The sequence below is a fragment of the Cavia porcellus genome, unplaced genomic scaffold (genome assembly GCF_034190915.1).
Source record: "Cavia porcellus strain 051 isolate PalLab524CR breed Dunkin Hartley unplaced genomic scaffold, mCavPor4.1 scaffold_26, whole genome shotgun sequence".
NCBI lineage: Eukaryota > Metazoa > Chordata > Mammalia > Rodentia > Caviidae > Cavia > Cavia porcellus.
In genome coordinates, this window is record NW_026947509.1 from 8,384,943 (window position 1) to 8,400,472 (window position 15,530).

Genomic DNA, 15,530 nt, shown 5'->3' on the forward strand with positions numbered 1-15,530 from the left:
AACTGATGTTCCCCCATTCTGTTTTGCTGGATAGTATCAGGTTCGAAAATTTAGGCATCAGCTGTGAAGATAATGAGATTCATTATAACGCCCATTCTCATTGACTTTTATCTATTTTTGAAGACCTACAATGTCTCCAATGTTTTGGTTTTGTCGGTTTTATTCTTTACAGTTTTGTTCAATTGTATTGTAACTAACAATATAGGCAATTCTATTAGAGATAGCGGGAGGCATTATGGTAACCATTGTTGATCACCTTGCATTATGTTTTCACATTATCTATTATGTCCACCCTTTTGACTTGACCGATTCTGTTCTGTTATGTCACATTTGGTTTTACTCTCTTCCAAAAAAGTAATAAGAACCGTGGGAGCAATGAAACCCAAAATGTGTAATAGTCATTGTACAAAAGAGAGGAAAAGAAAGTGCTCTGTACTATATAACTGCATGTATATTTAAGTGTATAAGATAGAAAATGATATCACAGAGTTTTATTGGATCATTGAACAGAACTGTTTGCAGTATCATTGATGGAATGTCCACTTTACAAGCTTTAATTTTGTGACTTGAACAATTATTTCTAAGATGACAATATGTAATCCATTAACTAGTAATTTCCTACTGTTCATTTTTTTTTCTGCAAATCTGTATAACTTGTACCCTTTCTCTGCTTTTTTTTCTTTTCTCCTTAAATAAAATTTAAAAAAAAATTTTAAAAAAAAATATGTGTTTTTTGTCTTTTCATGGAGTCTTGGAACTGTTCTCTGACATACAGTACAGCTTATCAAGAAGAGAGGTGGAGTACAGATGGAAAGTCAGAGATGTGGCCCTGAGAAGTTCAAGGAAGTGATGGGGAAGATCACCAGACGCTTAGTAAGTGGAGGCCCTGTTCATACCTGGACTGAGAACAAAAATGTCCTGCAAAATGAGTGAAAACCAAGTTGTTAGTTTCTGTTAGAATGTATTTTTGAGTCTTAGAAACTAAATGAGCAGTGCATGTTTTCTGAGACAAGCCACCTGTCCCCCATACTAGCTCCTATGTGGAACCCAGCCCCACGGAGTAAGAAACACGCTGCTACACTCGGACAAGAAGGCACCATCACATAGAGAAAATTCAAGGGAGATCAATAAAAATGATTAAGGGACTCGCAGGATTGATTTTTGAGAAAAGATTAAGAAAAATAAATGTGCAGCTTGACACGCAGCCAGGAGGAATATGGTAACTGGGAGGCAACACCAAGGAGTCTTAGGCAGGGGTGGGGTGTAGATGATTCCCTAGGAGGGTGCCAGGACACAGCCTCCCAAGGGATGGCAGAGTGCCTGTACCCAAGGTAGTCACGACTCAAGGGCCAGATGCCTCCTGAACTTGGTGGAAGGCTGTAGCAGACAAGACCGGTGGCATGGCTTGTGTCTGGATGTCCCCCAAAGTCTCACGTGCTCATTGGTGAGGCTTTTCAGAGGTGGCTGGGTCTAGAGAGTGTGAGAATGTAGATTATGTGTGTGAGACTGAGATTCAGAGTGTGTGTTACTGAACTAATCCACTGATTAGAATTAGCATAGTTACAGATGCAGATAATGGAAGCCCCACCCTGGATGTGGTTGGCATCAATCAATAAGCTGGTAGCCTGGATGGAATATAGATAGACACAGAGAGAAAGCAGGCTTGCTGCTGCTGCTGCTGCTGTTGCTGCGGCTGCTGCTGCTGCCTTCTGACCACCCTGCCATGGACTGTTTCTCCTATGGGATGTCCCTCTGCTATGCCACGCTGTCTTGGAAACAGCTGACTCTGGATCAAAACTTCTCTAACCCGTGAACGAAGTATCCCTGTCCTCCTTTAATTCTGAGTGTCAGATATTTTGCTCCATCAATAACAAAAATAACTAAGACAACTACTGTACATGTCTTGTTTAGTGTCATTTAATAGGAACAAAAGAACACGGGATGGCAGAGTTCCAATTTCAATTTTGACCTCCTTGTTTCAGATTGATGACATAATAATAGCAGATCAACCTGTTTCTGACCACATAATTAAAACTAAAGAAGGAGAAATATCTAACATCCAACGTGCCTTTAAAATACACAACACTAAGTATGCATGTACCAAGACATCTCTCTGAAGGACATTGTCATACAAGCAGATATGGATATGGCATGCACATATGTATTTGCACAAATGTGTCAGTTAACTGTTTGTACTCAGCGACGTACCCTCATTTCAAATTGACCTGGAGGATGATGGAGCTCCCTAGTGAATTACCTCTGTCCTTTGTTCCGGCAGTTTCCAGAAATGGCTCATAAGCCAAATATGAATCATCTTTTTCTGGCACTGGAAAAGCCATTTTCAGTGCAGCTACATCATAGGGTCATTATTCTTAAGGCTGCATTACAGGGTAGCAGAGGAAATGACATAATCCAACTCAATTCACCAAGAATGGTAATAGAGGAAGCTCAGGGCTACATTGTCTCATCTAGATAGTCTCTCCAGGAGTCACAAAACCCCCTAATACAGTCCCTGAGGGAGAAGCTCTCACTTGGGATAAATGGGAAGAAGTGGCTGGAGATTCGCCTTTTGGACACACGACCTCCTTCTGCTACTTACTGTAATCATAAATGGATATAATGCTGTATGTATACAACTCTAGCAAACTCTTTTCTATTACACGAAAAGCCTGCCCCACTACATGGCTGACAACCTCCCATTCTCTGCATGGAGCAAAAGGCCCTGTAACAGCCATCATAATAACAAAATGTGTAGAAAATAAAATGATTGAAGAAACATCCGGGAAAACATTGACCTATGTGTTTTTGACAGCCTAGCCTCGTGTTCTCTGTAAGACATTGCTTAGATTTACTCCGCACATCATTGGAAAGGGTGAGAGGGTTAGGGTGCCACCTCTCACTGCTCAAGGACTGGAAGGAAATTTGATTTTCCTCTCAAGTGAGCTGTGCATTGGCCTCCACTGCACACGCTCCCCAATAGGCATCTAAGTGTCCTTATCCCTCGAGGGCTTAGCCCTACTCAACACGGAAGAGGACTGGTGTAAGTGCCTGTGCTATTATGGCGTATGTGCCAAACACTGTAAAAGCCAAAATTTGACCGTGGACACCCTCATGTCATTCTTTGCAGATTTTCTATCACACTGTTTTGCGCTGTCACCATGGAGATACTTTGCCATACGACTGTCTGAACATTTATGCCTATAACTTAAAATAGGAAACACCAGCAGCTGCCACTAGGATCAAAGGTATCTCACAGTCTGGGAGAGAAGTACACTCATGACTGTATCTGGTGTATAAGCAAAATGTGGATGACAAACCAAAGGCATCCAAGTGAAATTTAAAACGCATAAGCTCTCAAGCATTTCTGGGTACCAGGACAATTGAGTGGAGGTGGTAGCTGACTTACATGGGTGTCAGACCAAGACAAAAGTGTTACATAGTAAGGGACTAAGAACCCACCTTGTGCCTTCTATGGCTCTTACTCACATTGAGAATATAAAAGGGCCAGGTTTTCTCTATCAGATGAGGATCTGAGAGGGAGATTTCAGAGAAGAGTTGTGGGGATGCTCTGAGCATGATTTCATCATAGGGAAAAGGCAAAGCATTTATTTTTAGAGAAGCAATTTAGAAGATGCCTTAGAGAAATAATTACACCACCTATGCAATGTCTGGTCACAGCTGAACCCTACGTCCCCTGAGAAACAGAGTGGCAGGTTGGCCAAGAGGACTACAATATGAAGTAGAAGACCATTAGCAAGATATAGGTTGAGAAGGGGAAAGCTAACTAGGGAGGGTGTGTTTTTCGAGTTTAAGGTGACCACAGGAAACCTCGCCTTAGTAAAGTGTCTCAATGCATGCAGTGAGGTGTTTCCTTCTCCCCGTGTAGGATCTTCACTTAGCATAGCACACTTCAAGCTTTCCTCTGTAATTTCATGCATCTATTGATAGGTTCATTGCTTTGTGTTTGCCTCTGTGTGTTTTGTTTGCTAAGCAGTGTCCCATTGTATGGACACACCATCTATCCATCTGTTGAGATGCTTGGTTGCTTTTAGTTTTTAGTAGTTAGGACCAAACCACACTTTTGTGGAAACATTAGTTTTCAGTTCATTTGGGCACCTAGGCATAGGACTGTTGCTTATATAGTAAGAAAACGTTTAACTATGTCAGGAGATAGGTTGTCACCGAGGCGGCTGAAACTGTACTGTACCAGCAGTGAGTTTGCTTGGCTCTGTCCATTTCCGTCACTTTAATAACATAATAGGTATGCAGTAGTGTCACCATGGCGTAAGTTTGCATTTATCTAATGACAAGTTACATTGGGCATCTTTGCATGTGTTGATTTGCCATCGTTACATCTTCTTTGGGAATGTATCTGTTCAAACATTTTTGCAGAATTCTAAATTATGTCATTTTTCTGACAAACTTTAATAATTATTTTCATACTCATATGCGTTCTTTATATGCAATTTAAAAAATCTTTCAAATTAAAAAATGTTCATTCACCAATGGGAAAGACATGATTTATTCTCATAAAATCTATAAAGTCCCCAGGAACACTAAGTTAATAAATACTGATTCATTGTTCCTAGGAGAAATTCTGTAGATAGTGTAGGAAAATCAAAACCCAACAGAAAAAACCAGAGTGAAAACTTCAAAATACTCGGCTAAGAGAACACAAGGGAGGATGCTTCAAATATATTAACCTCTCTTCTACATTTGACTTTCAGCCAAAGTGGACATCCCCTTCCCAGCACGTAGTGAAACCTCACCAGCACAAAAGCTGAGGGGAGCTGTGATTTTCATCAGAGTTGCCACCAGTGTCATCTTCCCCAAGCCCCTCCCTGCCCTACTTTGTTCCTATTCTGTACCCAACTCTTTCGGAGAATTGCTTTTCATCCTTCTTTAAGCTGCCTGAGCCCTTTCTTATGGGTGGACGCTTCATGCCTGCATCAGCCTGAACTCTTACAAACTGCTCATGACATCTCTCTTCCCTCTGTAGGGAAATCTTGCCTGAAATAAATCTGTAAGATCCTGGAGCACATTTCCATGTTTAGAAAATTCTGTCTCTTGAGTTGTATTTGTGATCGGCCTCACCAAACTCCCTGTGCCTCAGTTTCTTTTAAAGTTCTCAAATTCTGAAAATAACACATTGGATAGATTTTTGTTTTTCATTATTTAACAACAACAAAAAGAAAATGGGGTTCCAGTGGCTGTCTTGAGTCTGAAGTGCCCAGAGGACTCCAGCTCTGTTCTATGGAGCATCTTGTAAACTGGTCCACATCCTCCACCTCTGTCCTCCAGGTGCATTGGCTTAGAATTGGGGAGAAGGCAGACATTTTCTGTCTCACCACCCCATAAAAATGTGGAAAGGAGGCAAAGGTGCCAGGAGTGTTCACTTTGGAGTCACAAGTAGTTTTCAGTCAGCACAGGACTTATGTATAACAGCCATACACTGTGCATGGAAAGGATTTGGAAACCAGCTGAAGCCAAAGCTACTATTGAAATAGGGGTTCGGACTTTGAGCTTAACCTTGAGTTAGAAAGTTAAAGGAGATGTGGGAGTGAAAGGAAATTACCTTCGCCCTGTGGAGGTTTGACAATTGAAACTCTTAAAAAAAAAGGCAGACATTAACAGAAGAAAAGAACCCAAATCTACTTCTGCGCATATGCACACAAAATGCATCAGAGGTAGAAATTTAGAGTCTTCAGAGCAGACAAAGAACCAGGACTCCCATAAAGGATGCAATAGGCTGTGGGAGGTGGAGCAGAAGAAATGCAGGTGACAGAAGGCTGTTGCTATGTAAATTACATCTTTTGGGAGACAGTCCTCTTGGAAGAGCAGACATTTGCTTGTGATCAAGTCTTCCTAGGCAAGGTAAAGGAACTGGATATGTGGCCTCCATTCCTGAGAGCCAGTCTTTTCCAATCAGTGAGATGCCAGGGAGAGGACCAGGACAATTGCATTCCCGTTAGAGGAACAGCTCTCAGTCAGGTAGGGGAAGCTTCAGAGGCAGATGCTCCCTGAGCTTTGGGAGAGAAAGAGGCTCAAAGGCACAAGAGATGTGGTGGAGAGGGTCAGAGACTGGTCCTTCCCCAGACTTCTTTCACTTCCCACACTTGGCCTGCCGGGGCCACCCTCCGAAGTAGCTCTAAGTGTCAACGATATATAGGAGCCTGCTTCTTATCTGTAGCACTCTGCCCCCAGTACTTTCTAAATGAGTAAAAACTCTCTAACGGGTACAATTTGATGCCTGCTATTAATCTATTTGAGTAGCAGTCATCTAACAGGCATGTGGCCCAACATATCAGGGCTCCTACCTGGGAAGGAGGAACACCCGCACTGCCTGTGTGATCAGCCCGCCTCAGGTTTAAACGAACAGTTCAGGCAGGATTCCAGCCTTCACATGTCCCTGCACCCCTGGATTTTTGGAGTCAATAGGTCCCAGGTCTTTTATTTTTCCTAAAGCACAAGAACTATGTCCCTTAGTAGTGGAGACTGGGGGTGACTGCATGACACAGACCCTGACTCTTAATTAAGCAGAGGCTACTAACAGAAGTGAGCTCACTGCGTGACTTGTGGAGACCCAGCTATAACTGTGTGCGTCTCAAAGCAACAGGAACAGGGAGTAACACTTGGCTGGTACTAGCCAGTCATGCAGATTGACATTTTGTATAAAGTGGGGAAATCTTTGGCCTCTTCTGGGTTTGTACAATGAGAGCCAAGAACACCCAGAATAAAAGGCTACTGGTCTTACTGATTCTCCTCTGGATTAGTAGCTTTGGCACTGGGCCATAACTTTGTCCTTCTCTACCAGAACCTAGGTGAGCTGCTGCATAGCCCCCTCTCCCAGCTCTGGGTTAAGGTTTGGTGAAGGGAGCCAGAGGGGCAAGGGGAGTAGGGGACTGGACTAGAGGGCCAGGCTTTTGTATTAGTCACTTTGCAGTGACTGGGAAAAATTACCTAAACCCACAGCTTAAAGGGAGAGAGACTCATTTTGGCTCACAGTTTCAGTCCCTGATTGGCTGAAACAGGATGACTGAGACCAGATGGCGGCAGAGCCCTGTGGAGGAAAAGATGCTCAATCTATGGTAGCCAGGAAGTAGAAAAAGGAGGAGCCAGGGACAAGAGTACAGTCTCCACATTCACACTCCCAGTGACACCTCCAAGCAGGCCCCAGATCCTAGGAGCACGGTCAGCTGTGAACTCACCTATGGGTGAATCCATAGGTTAATACAGTGCCCCTATAATTCAATCATCTTCCACATGCATGAGACATTTAGGGAACATTCTAGAACTAAAACATAACAAAGGCATATGGGCTTGTCTGTGTTTTGAAAATCTTCAGCCAAAGTACCACCACAGAAAGGGCACTGAGCTTGTCCTGAGAAATTATCATAAGAAATGCTGCGGGTGACCAGAATACATCAGCCTCCTTCTGGGAGCTTCTCCAATCCCACTTCCTCTCTGACAACACTGAAATGGTCCTGGCCGGATATGAATAGTCATGCCTTGGCTGACACCCTGAATGGTACCAGCCTGAGTGCCAAGGCCTGACATCTGCCCTCCAGTGGGAAGTGATCTGATGTCCCAGTCATATTTGTGGGCTACATACGCTGGTGCAGCCTGCTTTTGCACCAGCCAAGGTCGAGATGGTAGAATCTAGGTATCTGCATCCCTCGGGGCCTTCTTGGACCCTCTTTGTCAGATTCCAAGGCTGCCCCAGCACCTCTCCTTACCCCTGAGCACTGACCTGCACCCTCTGTATGCACTGAGGGTGGAAGTCCTGCTCTTTGAGCCGTGTTTTTGGAGGCTATTATGCATACACTCACAGCCACGCCCACACATTACTTATTCTTTGTGTCTCTTTCAAGCTCTGGGAAACTGGGGATCTGCATTCACTGAATGCCATGCTTGCAACCACGCTTGGCATAAAGACAACTCAGTCAAGGTTTACTGAGTGTAATAAATAAATGAGCTTTCTTAAACTTTCCACAAACAGGAGGCGTATCTGTTCAGTTCCCATTCTCCAAGTGCTTGCAACAAACAGACTTTTAGTAAAATATGGAGATGCAACTTTTATTGGTGTGGATGTCAGATACTGGGCATCCTGGGCCTCTCGCTCTTGCTGCAATCAGCAGGTGTGGCTGTCATGTTTTGTTTTCCAGGTTCCTACCCTTCCTTCACAGAGAACTTCTGCAAAGCTTGCTGCTGCCTCTCCAGCCAAGGGATACAGGGAAATCAAAGTCCATCACTGTGTTTTTTTCCCCCCCTCCAACTTTAAGATTTGTTACCATCTGGCTGCCCTGGGCATGGAGTATCTGGAACAAGTCATGAGCTTGAGTTAATGTCAGCATTGTTTAGAATAAGCTTTTTGTAACAAACAATCCATATTCATAAATGCTGATGAGCTGCGAGATCTGACACGGTCTCCAGAGAACAGCAGGACAAGGGTGGGTGGGGAGAGCTGTGAAGTCCGTGGCCACCCTGGAGATGGTCATCCTGTTCTATAAGCCACTTTCTCTCTGAAAGCCACATTCCTCAACATGCACCTGGAGTGACATTTTGGATCTCTTGACTTTGGTAGACTAGGCCTTTGAAGTTTTTGCTATTTTTTAACAAAAGGACTGTAGGACAAGGATTTCTTTAGAGTCAATCGCATAGACCACATATGCAACAAACACGGGGCCAGACCAGCCCTTCCATCCCATCCAACAATCACTGACTGGTTCTTTTTGGGGGTGCCCAGTAAGTATTAAAGAGCAATACTCAAAGAACATGAGAAAATACCTTTGTAGGACTCTTACTCCTGCTAAGAACATGGCGGTCAGGTCAGAAAATTAGGTTTTAAATTTATTTTTGCATGTTTATTAGCGTACGCTCACAGTGCACCAGGATTCCACTCCTCGTGGGGAGCTGGTACCTGGCACAACGTGTTCCCATTCTCTTTATTTTCCCCCTTCCAGCTGCTTTTCCTCCATCTCTAGGCTCCCTCCGCATTTGCAAAAGTTCTACTTCCCTGTTTCTTATCTATTTTTGATTTTGCTTTTTAAATTATCTATACTTTGGTTTTCTTGTATAAAACAAATCATGTGATATTCAAGTTTGTGTGTCTGATTTATTTCACTTAACACTGTGATCTCATGGTGCATCTATTTCCCTATAAATGACCAAAAGGGGACAATATAAAACCCCATCCTCTGACCTCTGCAGTTCTTAGAGCTCTTATTTTACCTCAGGGTGTGGAGAAGGGAAAGAGACTGTGAATGACCTCTCTCCTGCAGGACTTGGGGCTCTTTAAAAAGCAGGCGCTGTTGTCTATTCAGTATTATACCATCTACTCTAGAGCATAGGGTGACCCAAAAAGATGATTTTACAAAGCTAATAATGCAAAGATTCTCAAACTATTTTTACCCTCCTTTTTTCCATTCATCATGATATCTTCTTAAAAGAAGAGAGACAGTAGTGGTTCCACTGTGGAAGAGATGAAAAGCCTGTATCCTAAAGCCTGCATGCTGAGAGCACAGGGCAATTTCTTTCCCATTCTGCTCCAGTATGAAGCAAATTCTAGACCCATGAGCATCGGCAAACTTCTTTCGGTGAAGGTTTGGATAATCACTGTGTTACACTTTGTGGTACATACAATCCTTGTGCAAATCACTCATCTTTCCAGTTACACAAAAAGTCCCATGCACAATCACAGGTAAACACAAAAGCAGAACTTCCTAAACTTGAATGGAAGTGAGAACCAACAAAGGCTCTTGCAGAAATACAGACGTAGGTTCCGTAGTTGTGACCTAGAACTCTGGGCATTGCTGATAACTGCCAGGTCCCGGGCTGGTGCTACTGTTAGCTGGGCTCAGAGAGCACACAGACAAGGGAACCCTGGGAAGTTCTTCTATTCCCCAAACTACTAAATTTATTTCCAGTGACTGCTTAGGTGGGGTCTCGACTTCCCCAACTCAGCTTCAGAATTTACAGTAAGAATACATTTATTATGATTTCCTCCATGCATGATAGTGATCTGTGTTCTTGGACCTTATTATTGAGTAAGTTTAATGCTAATTGTGCCTAGACCCAAACGATTTCTGCCTTGGAGAGACTCTGTCATTCACCCTCTGTCTTAATTGATAACAAACGTGATCTTAAATGAGTGGGAGTTTTCTAAAGTTGTGCACACTATGAACTTCCCATCCTGCTTCAATCCTGTTGATTTTAAACAAAACATTGCCCCTGTCTCCTTCAGGAGTCATGGTTTCCTCTTGTCGCTCCCCACGACCTTGTCCTGTCCTGTACACACTAGAGAAATCACCAATCATAGGAGCATTTGGCACAGGACTTAGTGTTGTTAGGGCCCAAACACCTCACAGCATGGTGCCCTGGCAGCTGAACCTTTTGAAAGGAGGAGGCTAAGAAGCAAGACCTTCCACATCTTCTCCTGCCTTTCTTTTGCAAAGTGTTTTTTCCTGGTACTGGGGCTTGAATCTATGACCCTGCTCTTGCCAGGCAGGTAGGTGTTTAACTGCTGGGCTAAATCCCTGGCCCACTCCTGCCTTTCTTTCTCCTAGTCCATTTTGTCCTTTAAGGTTGTTTATAAAACTAGAAGTCCTTTCCCCAAAAGCCAATCATCGGTGTGGAAATATTACTCCAACTTTCCCTCCCTTTCAGTCTAGTACCTGAGGGAGGCCAGGAAGATTCCAGACAGATGGGCCTTGCTGACTTCTTTCTTTCTGACTAGGACCATCATTCCAAGCCCTCTAGGTCCACCAGAGCTCCACACTGCTCTCCGCTCTTCATGGAAGCAGGCAGCTTTCCTGGGCCTTCACTTCTGAAGGCTCCCAGGACACCGAAAGTGTCCGATCTGTGCTGTCTTTCTCTTGTTAACCTGCCTTCCCTTACAGGCGCTTGGCCCTGGCCCTCAGGATGGGTAGGAAAGGTGTCCCACATTGCTGTGTTCAGCCAACTTCCCCTGCTCCATTCAGTATAACTGTTTTGCTCGTGGAGTAGAAAATCCCATTCTCGGAAAGCATGCCAATCACAACTTTCAAATTTATTTTGATTTCCTTTGAGCAGAAGCCTACTCTTAGGGAGAGCTAAAATACTAGCTCAAGACAGAATTCTGGGTTCTTGCATTTCTCATCCCAAATAATCCCATCCAGTACTCCAAAGTTAATCAGTTTCCAGCTGAAACTCAACTGTAATGGGAAGTGTCTTAAATATACTTTTGTCTGCTAAGAATTCTAGCCCGCCTTCGAAGCCTGGGTTCTTGTGTTGCTTCCGGACATAGTCTCCCAACTGAGAGCTGTTACCATGTGCATAGCATCCTGATAACATCATATCTAAACTTAAGCTTTCCAGAAAACTAAGTATGCTTTTATTTATTTATATTTTAGACAAGGAGCCTCTGTAAACCCTGATCACTGTTTTAGTTTCCCATGAGTCTTCTTAGCTAGCAAATTGTCCTTACATTGAACCGGAATTCTTCTGGCTGCAGTACAAGCCCATCTCCCTTTCCTTCCTATTTGAAACAGCTGCTCAACCCGTCCTATCTAGCAGCAATTAGCCTGAACTAATTTCCAAAGCCTCCTGAGAGGGGCTCATTTGCCGGAGAGTTGGGTGGGATCTAGGCAGGGTGGAAGGGCCAGGAGCGGGTGGGCTGTGGCTTAAAGAACACTATTTGTCGCTACCATCTGAGCACAGAGATAAAGAGAACTATTACCTGATTGTAATAAAAATACAAAAACGTGTTTTTTCTTTCCACTCTACTGTTTCTTAAACTATTTGTTGAATTACAATGGTTTTATAGCACACTAACGTCTGTGTTGCTTAATTAAAATTTTAAATCCCTGTAGCATTTTAAAGCCATGCATTATCTCGGTCCATATGAACATCACTCCAGTCTGCAGAGGGAGACAGTCAGGTTCTGACAAAGGACCAGTTCATGGCTGTCCACGCTGCACATTTCAAAGGCAGGTGTGGGCCTTGCCAGGGTTCTGGGTGGGCCCTCTTAAGCCCTCTGAGTACCCTTTGTGATGAGGGTGTCTGTGTTCATCTGGGGATACATGGAGCTGCCATCAGATAGACTATGCTAACAGCACATTCTGTGGTGGGGGCCTCGACATATGTGATCACCTTGGTCTCCATGGGCTGTCAGCAGTGCTGTCAGTGGGATAAGACACCCGACACAGTTTACAGGGGGAGATGTTTATGAGGCTTGTAGTTTGGGGCACTGTAGTCTGTGTGGTTTGCCACTCCAAGGCCGAAGCAGCATGGTGGAGGGGCATGGCAGAGGGAAGATGCTCCACCCATGGCAGAAGAGAAGGGAGGAACCAAGGAGGACCAGGGACCCTCCAGGGGCACACGATGCTGTGACTCACTTCTCCCAGCCACGCCCCAACTCCTCACAGCATGTTTAACTTTGAGCTCATCAGTGGGTCAGTTCCCAGTGGGCATAGCACCCCAAGATCCAGTCACCTTCCAAAAGATACACCTTTGAGCACATGAGACTTTGGGGGAATATCTTACAGCTAAACCCAGGACAAATCCCTATTTCCCTGAACCCAACAGGGTGACTCAAGGCTCAGAGGGCTTCCCCAAGTGGCAGTAAACCCTGAGTGGTGTCACACATTCTCCCTGGGAAAAATACAGACAGGTCGCCTGACTTACACGTTCCGGGAATGCTTGCACCTCATGTCCTCTTCATCCAGGGCTGATCTGAGCCTGTGTTGTCTTGCCAGGATGGCTGTGAACACAGGTTTGCTGGGCTCTGCAAGGTCCTCCTAGGGAATTGCTGAACCCCAGGGATCTTAGAGATCCCCAAACACAAGGGGCCTCTCCAAATTCACAGTTGTTTTATGATAGGATCAGCACAGAGCAACTCTTCCCATCCAACTTTCCAGCTTCACACAGGGACTCAGTTACCCCTAAACTCACTTGCCCATAACTGTCAAATGCACCGAGTGACTGTGGTGACCAGGACAAATGTGACACAGCTCCTTCCTTAAGAAACCAGCTTTATGGTCCACCGAGATCTTCTTAGAGGAATTATTATGAGCCTGAAAGTATTTTTTTAACCAGTTGGCCCTCAAATTAGAGAATTAACATCTCTGTTCAGATTCACCTTGCAGAGCTTTTCCACACACTTGTCAGACATCTCTGCCCGATGGTGGCTGTTCAGCCTGGGTCCTCCTGGTTTGAAGTGTTGCCTGGATGAGAGAGGCTCTGCCATGCATGTTTTGTAACCACCCCTCTCCCCACAACCACCCATAGAGAGTTAGACCCTTAGTGCACGTTTATGCATTAAATGAATCAGTGCATGAATGAATAACTGCTGAGGGAACCAGTGTTTGCTGGCACTGAAATGTCATCCAGAGCAAGTTGTCATGAATCGTTTTCTCAAGTCTCTGGGGACTGCATCTGGGGGAGGGATCATTGAATGAATAACATTAAGACCTTCAGGGACCTAACACTAAACTTGACAAACACCTACATGTGCAAAGCCACTTCAATAATGAAATATATTTTTTATGAATTTTACTTTCTATAGTAAAAATGAAATGCTTTTAAAAACCATGATCTGTGTCTTTCAAAGTGAAGATATCTAATTGTTCATGTGTAAAAGCACCAGAAGCAATAAGACCACTCCTGAGGCTCCAGCTAAGCAAGCAAGACAGGAGAACTATCATACTGCCTATCCTGCTTCCTCTAACTCCTGGGCTCTTGGGGTCACCTGCCGGGGAGAAAAAAGCTGAGTGGTAGAATTCCAGGTCCAACAGGGAACAAATTTCAGAAGGTGGTAGAGGTGGGGGACAGTTTGCCTGTTACGAGGAATGCGAACAGTTCGGTAGACTCATTAGGATGCTATCAATGGAAAGCTGTCATCTGCTGAGGACCATTCCTGAGCTGGAGGCGGTGGGAGACCATGAGGGTCCCAAGCAGCCAGCTCACGGGTAAGCGCCAGAGCGAACTCCTTCACAGACGACATCACTCCCCCGGGAGGAGAGATTGCGCTGAAGCACGAGAACTCTTTGCGAGTCACGAATTCTTCGCATCTCACCATCAACTCTATCTTTACTGCCTGATTTGTGAAAACGGTTCTGGTCCTTTGGACAGTTCCCTCGTCGCCAGGTACGATGCTGAGTTTTGTCGATAGAGGGCAGTGGTGAGGCGTTGTGGGTCCATGTCGCGGGCTCCTGCCTCACAGGCACCTTGGGTTTGGGTCCCTTCCCCAGCGCCCTGCACTGGATTCTTGCAGTGCAGGCAGCTTCCTGGGCATCTGGTTCTTTCTCTGGTACTGACTCCTACAGCGTGTGGCAGTCAACAAGCACCCCCAGTTTGCAGCTCCCCGAGGAACGAGGTGGGCAGTGCTGGTGGACATCTCCCAGGGAAAGCCTTCCCTAGTGCCCTCCGCTTAGACGTGTCTGCTGCTCTTTGAGCTAGGGCTGGCTCCCCGCACCTCTTCTCTGAATGTTCTGTCTCAGCCTGAGATGTAGCGGCTGTTCCTTCTGTCTGTTGTCCCTTACTGGCCAATCTCTCGGCAAGACAATCTTCTGTGATAGCTATTAATTCCTTGCATCAACCCTTTGCGTTCTTTGCAACTTCCTTTGGTCAAATTACCGGGTGGTTTTGTATCCTGTTTAGACCCTGACTGACAAATTGTGGGAGTCATTACAAAGTAACTTCTTTTAAAACATGAGAGCTCACATAATTGGTCCCCCTGCCCTGCAGCGTGCAATCTGTATTTATTTTCCCATCATCAAGCCTATGTGGGGGTGAGGGAAGTGTTCCCTCCACCCTCTGAACATACACTGAAATGAACTGACAATGGCTGATTAATAGAAAAGACATAGCTTACTGTGTGTAGGGCATCGCAGCAGGATGTGTACCCCAAAACCCAAAGGGATTCACAAACTTACATAACCATTCTCATATAGAACTGAGAGAAGGGAGGACAGTAGGCAACTTTGAGGGGAAATCAAAGCTTTTTAGAGGAATCAATAATGGGCCCAAAGAATATACATTAATTTGTGAATGACTGTCTCTGAAGGGTGGATGGACCGAAGCACAAAAGCACGTGTGATAACGCGTGTCTAGATGTGGTGAAATTCCGTGGCTTGCCTGCGATGTGAGTTTAATCTTCTCTGAGCAGTGGAATCTCTGGGATCCATCAACAGTAAATGGCTTCCTTCTTGGTGGATTCAGCCTTTAGGTAGAAAAAGGATTTCAGAGAAGGGCCTCTTCCTGCATCTGAAGAAGGGAAATAAGAGAGCTTTAGAGAGCCTTTGGTTCTAAGGCAGCTTCTGAGGCCTTTTTCATTCAAAGGCTACAGTATATCAAAGCACCATTTTTTGAAATATCATTGGACTGTGTCTCAACATCTACTTTAAAAAAGCTACGATTGGTAACATTGAAATTTATTGGATCAGAGCTCTATCCAGAAAGCTCATTGGAATCCACAGCTTGCAGTAAACCAAAGCCAAAATGACCTCACTGTACTAGGCTTCCGGAGAGCATTACAGCAGAGGGCTTGTAAC

At 44.6% G+C, this 15,530-nt stretch overlaps 1 protein-coding gene across 2 annotated transcripts in view; it reads right to left on the reverse strand.

Annotated features, from left to right (window-relative positions):
• Positions 1-426: 426 nt before the first annotated feature.
• Positions 427-15,530, reverse strand: part of Spata17 (spermatogenesis associated 17) — a 201,362-nt gene continuing 186,258 nt past the window's right edge. For both annotated transcript variants that reach the window (XM_023566997.2, XM_023566996.2), the window contains one exon: positions 427-15,243. The gene's annotated coding sequence lies outside the window, so the exon portion shown is untranslated. The remainder of the gene's footprint in view (positions 15,244-15,530) is intronic.